The sequence below is a fragment of the Plecotus auritus genome (genome assembly GCF_963455305.1).
Source record: "Plecotus auritus genome assembly, chromosome: 1".
Lineage (NCBI taxonomy): Eukaryota > Metazoa > Chordata > Mammalia > Chiroptera > Vespertilionidae > Plecotus > Plecotus auritus.
The window spans coordinates 141,990,775-142,000,297 of record NC_137770.1 but is presented as its reverse complement, the minus strand read 5'-3'; the positions used below and the strand labels follow the sequence as shown (position 1 = coordinate 142,000,297).

The window sequence follows — 9,523 nt, the reverse complement described above, 5'->3', positions numbered from 1 at the left end:
CGATGGCGCCCGATTCTTCCACCTTGCAGGGGGAGTCCCATCCAATGACTTCCCCCTGAGCCCTCCCCATACAAGGTCAGGAGCCCTTTTTGGCGATAACCGACCAGTGGCACAACTCCCCTTGAGAGAGGTAGGAGAGGCAGACTCTCGCGGCGTCCGCCTAAGGACTTATGTTTCGTTCACCACCTCCGACCTTTATAATTGGAAGAATCAGAACCCCCCCTTTTTTCCCAGAACCCACAAGGGCTGATAACTCTTCTGGAGTCTGTTTTCTATACCCACCAGCCCACATGGGATGATTGCCAACAGCTTTTAAATACCCTCTTCACGTCGGAAGAGAGAGAGAGAGGATAAAGACAGAAGGAAGGAAGCCAGAACTGGCAAAGTCACCAAGTCTGCCCAGAAAGCTCAAAAACTAAATGAATCTTATTTCTGACACCTGCCGCCACCCAGTCTTAATCAGTGGTGGAGGAATGGTCTCAGAACTGTTTGTCTCAATTGGCCATTTAAGTTTAATATGGTTAATGATTACAATGCATTGTAAAACCTTTAGAAGAAAAGGAAAATATTTTGTGGGCCACTTGGTCCTTTTGTGTGTGGCAACTCTCAAGTTATTGGTTCTAAAATCAGTACTTTTTAATGGAAACACACTCAAGCAGAGGGGCTTTTCAGAGAGGTCAGAAAGTCTGATTACAGTGTAAGGGTCACCGGTTCCCCACACGCCACCTTCACGGGCAGGAGGCAAGCGCTTTTCCCAGTGGACTGCTGATGAAAACGCCTCGGTGGGAGCACCTCCATTCGCCACCTGGGACCCGAGCTGCGCTCCCTGCCTCTGCTCACCCGGCACCGTCCCCTGCAGGGGTTGTTTTGAGTAGCTGGAGGCGGTGGCGAAGAGGGAAATTCCCTTGTGACCCCCTGCACCCCAATGAGACCCAAGAAACCCCGGTGACTCCTTGGACACTTTTCACCGTGTTCTGTTAGGGGGCTTAAAGAGGGCAGCTAGAAATTCCCCCATTCCCCTTTTCAGGCTTATCAGAAACTGAGATCTTTTATCTTTAGGAAGAATGTGGCAGTTTGAATTTCAAGCGGCTGGAGGCCTGGGAACCGCATGCTGGGCCTGTTCCCTCCTCCCTCTACCTTTTCTAAATATTTTAAAATAATAGAAGGTTTGAGGCATGGTTATGCATTTTTGAAGGACATAGAAAGAAGATTTTAAGGCTAATTTGAAATTGTGAGATCTGTGAAGGTTTGTGTATGTGAGGAGAAGGAAAAGAGAAATGTAGAAAGAAAGAAAAGGCCAGTAGCAAATAGGAAGGAATTAGTATGCCTATTGCAGGAAGCAGGGGCACTGAAAGAGAGAATGTCCTGGCAGGTTAGCTAGGGAAGCAAAAGGGGAGACTCAGACTCCAAGGATCTTTAACTTAGAGGAAGAGGACTGACGGGCCCGGGGCTCCTTTCCATTAAACCCCCAGGAGCCCAGGGTAAACCTTACAAGTTGAGGCTAAACCTGTTAGTCTCCTGGTGGACACTGGGGCAGTCTATTCAGTCTGGACAGAGCCGATGGGACCCGTAACCTCTAAGAAGATATCAGTCCAGGGAACCACTGGACAAACTGCCTGTTTTCCTTGAACATCAAAAAGGACTGTGGACCTCAGAAGGAACATGGTAATGCATTCATTTCTGGTCATGCCAGAATGCCCGTACCCCTGCTTGGACGTGACCTCCTACAGAAGCTACAAGCCACCATATCCTTTGAGGGGGACAGAGCACACCTCACCGTGGATCCAAGGAACCCAGGTCCGGTTACATCCTCCCCCACCTGTATTCTTTTAACCTGTCCTCTGTCAGAGGAATATATCTTGCAGGAAACGGAAAAAGCAACACCAGGGGGAAAGCATAAGCCCACTACCTACCTGGAGGAGTTACAACGTCTCTATCCCATGGTCTGGGCAGAAAACAACCCCCCCTCCCCCCGGGGTTGGCAAGTCATCAAGCTCCTGTAGTAGTCCAATTGCAAGCCACCGCCACTCCAGCCCAGGTAAGGCAATACCCCCTGAGTTTAGAAGCAAAGAAGGGAATTGCTAAACACATTTGTCGGCTGCGGAAAGCGGGAATTCTAATTCCCTGCCAGACCCCCTTGCTTCCCGTTTTAAAGCCTGGGACTAAAGACTACAGGCCAGTACAAGACCTAAGGGAGGTGAACAAGAGGGTTGAGACTATACATCCCATGGTCCCGAACCCTTACACTCTGCTAAGTCTTCTGCCTCCAGAGAGACAATTCTACACTGTCTTAGATCTAAAGGATGGCTTCTTCACCATACCCCTGGCCCCAGTTAGCCAGCCTATCTTTGCATTCGAGTGGAATGACCCAGAGGGTGGATTCTCAGGACAATTGACCTGGACTAGACTGCCTCAAGGTTTCAAAAACTCTCCCACCCTTTTTGATAAAGACTTGAGCTCAGACCTACTTGCCTTTAGGCAGGAGCATCCAGAATGCACCCTACTCCAGTATGTAGATGATCTTCTACTGGCAGCAGATACTGAGGAAAATTGCTGACAAGCCACTGAGGGCCTGTTAGGCACCCTACAAGCATTAGGCTACCGGGTGTCAGCCAAGAAGGCACAGTTATGCTCCTCTGATGTCACATACCTAGGGTAAAACATTAGCAAAGGCAGACGGACCCTCTCCCTCAGTCGAATAAAGGCAATCTTACGAATCCCCACGCCTACAACCAAGAAGCAGGTTCGGGAATTCCTAGGGGCAGTTGGATACTGCCGCCTGTGGATACCGGGGTTCGCGGAGATTGCGAAACCTCTATACTCAAGTACTGGGGGAACGCAGCCGCTGAACTGGACCGAAGTGGAACAACGGGCCTTTGAGGAACTAAAGAAGGCTCTCGTCTCAGCACCTGCCCTAGCCTTGCCAGACGTCATGAAGCCCTTCCACCTCTATGTGAGTGAGGTAAGGGGCATTGCCAAAGGGGTTCTCACTCAGACTCTAGGTCCCTGGAAGAGACCTGTGGCCTATCTGTCTAAGAGGCTAGAGTATGGCAGCAGGGTGGCCAGCGTGCCTCCGGGCAGTGGCCGCCACAGTATTGCTGGTAAAGGAGGCAGATAAGCTGACTCTGGGCCAGGAACTAGCCCTGGCAACACCCCATGCTGTGGAGGCCCTCCTTCGAGCTGCTCCGGAGAGATGGATGTCAAACAACAGGATCACCCAGTGCCAAGCTCTTCTCCTGGACCAGCCCCGTATCCGGTTCCATAAGACACTGGACATCAGCCCTGCCAGCCTACTGCCAGATGATGATCCGGAAGAACCCATTCATGACTGCATAGAGGTAACAGACGCAATACAAACGGCTCGCCCAGACCTGACAGATGTCCTGCTATCATCACCAGACAAGGTACTGTTCACGGATGGGAGCAGTTATGTTCAGATGGGATCTGATATGCAGGGGCAGCAGTAGTCACCCTGGACCGCACCATTTGGGTGCAGTCCCTGAATAGGGGACATCAGTACAAAAAGCTAAACTTTTGGCCTTAATCCAGGCCCTTCGATGGGGACATAGTGCCATCCACCGGGAAAGAGGGTTACCAACTTCAGCCGGAAAGGACATTAAAAATAGGGAAGAGATTTTAGCCTTATTAAAGGTCATCTGGCTCTTAAGGGCAGTTGCAATAGTGCACTGCACAGGACATCAGAAAGGGGAGGCAATTGAAGCCAGAGGAAATAGAGCCGCAGACCTAACTGCCAAGGAAGCCGCCCTAAAACCAGTGGGGCCTTTACAAGTCTTAGTAACCCTGCCGGACCTTGACCTACGGCATACCCATCCTACACCAAACAAGAGGAGGAATTGGCAGAACAGAAGCAAGCCATCAAAGGACCACATGGTTGGTGGACCTTACCAGATGACAGACTGTTGGTCCCAGAGGCTCTAGGTCAGACGTTAGTTGCCCAGTTACACCAGGCTACCCACCTAGGCGACACCAAGACTTCTGGACTTCTGCGAGGCAGGTACTATATACCAAGCTTAGATAAGATAATTAAAAGCATAGTCACTAGAAGTACTGTCTGTGCACAGGTAAATGCTAAGCAAGGTAAGAGGGTCCCCCTGGGAATTCGGGCCTGGGGGAAATTCCCTAGGAGAGCATTGGGAGGTGGATTTCAGAGATTAAGCCACCAGCGTCAGGGTACAAGTACCTGATAGTTCTTATAGACACCTTCTCGGGTTGGGTTGAAGCATACCCCACTAAGACCTAGATTTTGGCTACCAGTATCAGATAATGGCCCCGCCTTTGTAGCCAAGGTATCTCAAAGTATAGCTCAAGCCATAGGCATAAATTAGAAACTCCATTGTGCATACTGGCCACAAAGTTCAGGATAGGCATGAGCAGGACTCTTAAAAAAGGACTTTAACTAAATTTGTCCTAGGAACCGGTGAAAACTGGACCAACCTCCTGCCCTTCGCCCTCTTATGGGCCAGGTGTACCCCCTACCGGGAGGGGTTCCCCCCCCCCTTTTTTGAGATCATGTATAGTAGACCTCCCCGCATCCTTCCCAGGGTCAGGGAGAAGCTGAAAACTAGAATTCATAACCATTCCTTGCTCAAGTCCTTACAGGCTCTGCAGTATACCCAGAGCACCACCCATAAGCTTGTTCGAAACGCAATGCCAGTGCCCACCGCGGACCCTGTACATCCCTTCCAGCCCGGGGACTCGGTGTGGGTAAAGAAGTTCACTGCCCAAGGACTCACCCCAACCTGAAAGGGACGCACTCCGTTACAGAGAGCACTCTTTTCATTCCAGAAATGAAAGGATATTTGTATAGAAAAGGAAATAGTGGAGCAAAGCAAATAACCATTACAGTTCTGGGATCCAACCCTCACCTGGTTTGGATTCATTAAGTCTTTCTTCTTTTTTTTTTTTTTTTTTTACTTTTTATACTAAGTATTTTATTTGTATGCGGCTGCTAGTGTATATAAAGTAATCATTCTTGTGAAATAGAAATTCATGAAAATTCAGAGAGATAGATGTTAAGGACTGACAAAAGCAGAAGTTTGTATAGTACGGCACATGTTATAGGGTAAGCTTTTTGTACAGGCTTCAGATTTAGCTCTCTTTGAATATTCACTAGTTCAATAATAGTGATTTAGAACACCTTCAAAATTCATTTTACTACAAAAAGGAACAAACTTTCTGGAGTCTGAAGGGATTGGTACTTGAACATACTCCAGTCTGCAGGGGGTCATGTTGAGCATTCTGCGACAGAATTGTTTCAAATCTGCAGCTGCATGGGAAACCTTCTCGCGGTTGAGCCCGGCCTCCAGCTGGAGCTGTTGAACCACTTTCTTCATAGCTGTGATGCTGGAGGAACCAGACATGGTGCACGCCAGTGCAGGGGAGATTTGTCCATAGCAGTAGGCCGGTGGTCGTGGGTTCACAGGACCAGATGGCGGGCAGCGATGCACGGGGGAAGTCTTTATTCTTATAGTTCAAAATAATCCATTAAAAAAAGCAACACCAGATGGATATGAGCTAACTGCTTGATAGTTTATCCGATATTTCCCATAATTATTCTTGCATTATTTATTTTATAATATCAAATAGTATTTGACAGCTGTATCTTTGAGCAACTATATCTAAAGGCATACAATTTAAAACATATTTTATTTAAAAGAGAAATCTTGATGTTCTTAGAAAAATCAAAGCCACTAAAACATAAACATAATTCATTAAGAATGTTCAAATTATATTTTGATGGATTTTAAAAACTGTAAGATTTTAACAAAGCCTCTAGGGAATATTAGAATTTGCATTGGAAAGCCATTCTGTGGAATTGCATAAAACACTTAAAGGTAAGAATTTTCATGGGCCACTAAGGACTTTTGTAGAGCCCCATAAAAGTACAATGTCTATAAAATATCATGTTAATGCATTTTAGTTTATCTTTGTGCCTTTGCTCCATCTTTAACCTAACAATTATTCCATCTTTTACTTTCTTTGTTATTTTCATGTGACTTTTTGAAGACCATGTTATCTAAAAATACTATTTGAAACGGCACTGAGAAACATTTTTGTGACACTATCAGCCAATAGTGTCATGGGTTGAGAGCAGGTTGAAACAGAAACTTTCAAACATTCTAAGTAGGAAGATTATAGAGCAACACATTTCATGACAGCTTCTATAATTAAAACAAATTATTTGCAAGTGTTACATTCATAGTTGTCACTGGTTCTCTGTGTGTACTGCAGGTTTGATGATAAAAGCACACTTTCTCGTGTGTTATTTCATCTATAAACTATCTCAAAAATGACTCCTATGATTCCTATTTTTCTAATGTGACAATAAATTGACAGCAGCTGAGCTAAGATGGTGTTGAGTTTGCTCAGGCTGCTATAAGAAAGTATCACTGACTGGATGGCTTACCAGTACACAACAGAAATGTGTGGTCTCATAGATCTAGAGGCTAGAAGTATGAAATCATGGTGTCAGCGGGGTTGGATTCTTCTGAGGGCTGGGACTGAAGGGTCTGTTCCAGGCCTCTCTTCTTGGCCATCTTCTCCCTGTGTCTCTTTGCATTGTCTTGCATCTGTCTGTGTCCAAATTTTCCCTTCTTGAAAGGACACCAGTCATATTGGATTAGAGCCCACCCTGATGACCTCATTTTAACTTGATAACTCAGAGAAAACCTTATGTCCATTATGACAGTGCCCCATCTAGGAAAAAGCCTGTGTATGAGTCCTCTGGGAAAGTGTGACTTAGATCCTGACAGCTACACTGATGTATGTCTCATACCCACCTGTGCATGGGCTCATCAGCACGTGCCCTTCAGGCTTCCTGCTCCTAGTCAGTCAATGGCAGCAGAGTAGAGGTTAGTTTAGTAATTGTGAATAAAGGATTTTGTGTTTTGGGTGATTCCCTGTTTCCACCTTAGGGTCTGGGTCTATAGCTGTGTGTGAAAGTACCTAAGAACCCACTGAGGAATAAGTAGCTGGAATTCCACTACACATGAGCACGATCACGATCACATCAGAAATTCACAACATTGCCATTTAAGGTGCTTATGAGGTCTTTGGAAACACAGGAAGTGGAGGGGAGCAAAGGTGACTGCAGTAAATGAGCTGTTAAAATACACAACAGGTAAACATTTTCAGCACGGAGTGGGGGGCAGTGCAGCTTTCTCAAGTGATTGAAGTTACATAGGGTGTGGAGTGTAGCATATGATGCTAAGGATACATGGGAAGAAAACATCCTGCTTTATGCCCAAATGGTCTCTGAAGAATTGTCCATCCTGTTACCTTAATATTCTTAAAAGATGCCCATTCAATTTCAGAAATGGAGGGTAACTGTGTTCCTGTAATTGACACTGATTTGATGGCTTGTTCTTGACATGCCATGATTCTTTCTGGTTGTTTTAGCCACATTGCTCCTGGGACAATGATACTGTTGGGGAGGCCATGGGTGGCAGAGCTGGCTTCCTGGGAGTATGATCTGAGCAGTCTCACAGAGCCCTGTGCTTAGGAAGGCCCGCTCCTAGTTTAATGCTGTGTGATTTCCATTGCAGATTCTTGATTTTTGAAGAGGGCACCACGTGTTCATTTTGCAGTGGGACCTGCAAATTATGTTGCTGATGCTGACTCAGGGGTAACAAGGCTCCATGAGCAACATCTCTGGAGAGGTCCAAAGAATTGGAACAAATGCTATAAGCATTGTTTATGGAATTGAAATGAATCTCAAAGATGGGGTGGGTGGGTAATGAAACTCCACAGTCTGTGAGATTGAGGTGTTTGAGAAAGTCTCATAAAAGAGGGAATGGGGAAAAGAAATACTGCCAGTGTATCCATAAAACCTGCCAGAGTGGACTATGGCCAGTCAGACCCCTTTGAACCTACTCTGCTTTCTTAAGGAGTAACAGCCAAACTTCAGCTTACAACAGACTGTTCTGTTACCATATCTCACTGTCTGTAGCCTCCATTCTTGCTAACCACAAGTCAGATGTTGGAAGCAATAGAATAGAAAAGGTGTTCTTATCCCTTCTCTTTGCTGTTTACCCAAGCTCCATTCCTCCCTAGACCAGTCTTCCAGAGAAGTATGAACAAAGACTATTGATTCGTGATCAGGACTGGAAGAGACCTCCATAATTGTTCATCCCAAAGAAAGAATAATGTAATAAGAATCTTATATAATGAATCATAGTTATATAATTTATCCTCTGTGGGCAGGCAGTAACTTGAAGATTATTAATTCATCAAAAGCAGTTTCATTCTTATCAGTAGGCAAGCCATGTACATCTTCAAAGAGTGTATAGTCTTGATTTGGCAGATGACCCCTTTATATTAAAACTAAGTATCAATGAAGTTGCCAAACTGAGGCTTTCACAAAATTTATTTCTGTGCAATTAAATTTGACAAGCAAAGAATTATTAAGTTTTCAAATAACAACCACTTGGAAATATATAAAACCCCCTTTAAAAAAAAAAAACAACTTCAAAAAAAAAATGAAAGCAAATTATAAAACAGGTAGAAAATAATAATCATAAAAACATAATATAAAACAAGACTAACTTTATAATTCTTAATGCTTATACACCTAAATCAAAGAAAATAAATGAATTTTTTCAATTTAAGAAATAAAGAACAACTATAAATAAACTAACAGTAAATAATAGAATCTATAATAATAAAAGCATAATATGCTAATTAGACCAGACTTCCTTCTGGACGACCTTCTGGATGAAGCCAGGGTTGCTGCTGTGAGGGCTAGGGCTGCTGCTGCAAGGGCTGGGGCAGCGGCTGGGGCTCTGCTGTGAGGGCCGGGGCGGCGGCCAGGGCTGCTGCCTTGGCCCTCGGAGCCCCTTGCATGAATTTCATGCATCAGGCCTCTGGTTAATAAGTAAACCTAAGAGTAGCTTCTTTAAAAAGAAAATGAAAAAATAGAAGGATAAACCATTGACTAGTTTAAGAAAATAAAGAGTATATAATTCACAAGATTAGAAATGGAAAAAGAAAAATAATGTATACAGAGGAATAAATAAGTAATCAAAGAGTAATATACATGACTCCACAAATAAATCTGAAAGGCAAGTTAAAGTCTTTCTAGAAAAATAGATGCTAACAAAATGGACCACAGGAGAGAGAAAAATCTAAACAGACCAATAAACCCAGAAGAAATTAATATTATCAAAACATCTCCATTTCCTCCAAACACACACAACCATCAACACTGATTTTGATGAACTCACAGGAGGTGTTCTTTCAAACATTTAAATAAGATATAATTTAATATGCTCTATAAACTTTTCTATAGCATAAGAAAGGATAGAAACTTCCAAATTCTTCTTGCAAGGCCAAGAACCAAAAGACTGCTGGTAATAGAAACACCCACACACATACACAAATTCTACAGACCACTCATATATATTTAAATGAATGCAAAATGTGAATTGTAAGCTCACTAAATATAAGTCAACAGTACAAAAATCACTCACCACAATAAAATGAGATTAATCCTAGAACTGCAAGG

At 44.2% G+C, this 9,523-nt stretch overlaps 1 pseudogene across 1 annotated transcript; it reads right to left on the bottom strand.

Moving 5' to 3' along the window:
- Window positions 1-5,175: 5,175 nt before the first annotated feature.
- Window positions 5,176-5,381, bottom strand: LOC308254065 (guanine nucleotide-binding protein G(I)/G(S)/G(O) subunit gamma-5-like; annotated as a pseudogene). Its single transcript has one exon. The product of its transcript is annotated as a guanine nucleotide-binding protein G(I)/G(S)/G(O) subunit gamma-5-like (transcript).
- Window positions 5,382-9,523: the final 4,142 nt, after the last annotated feature.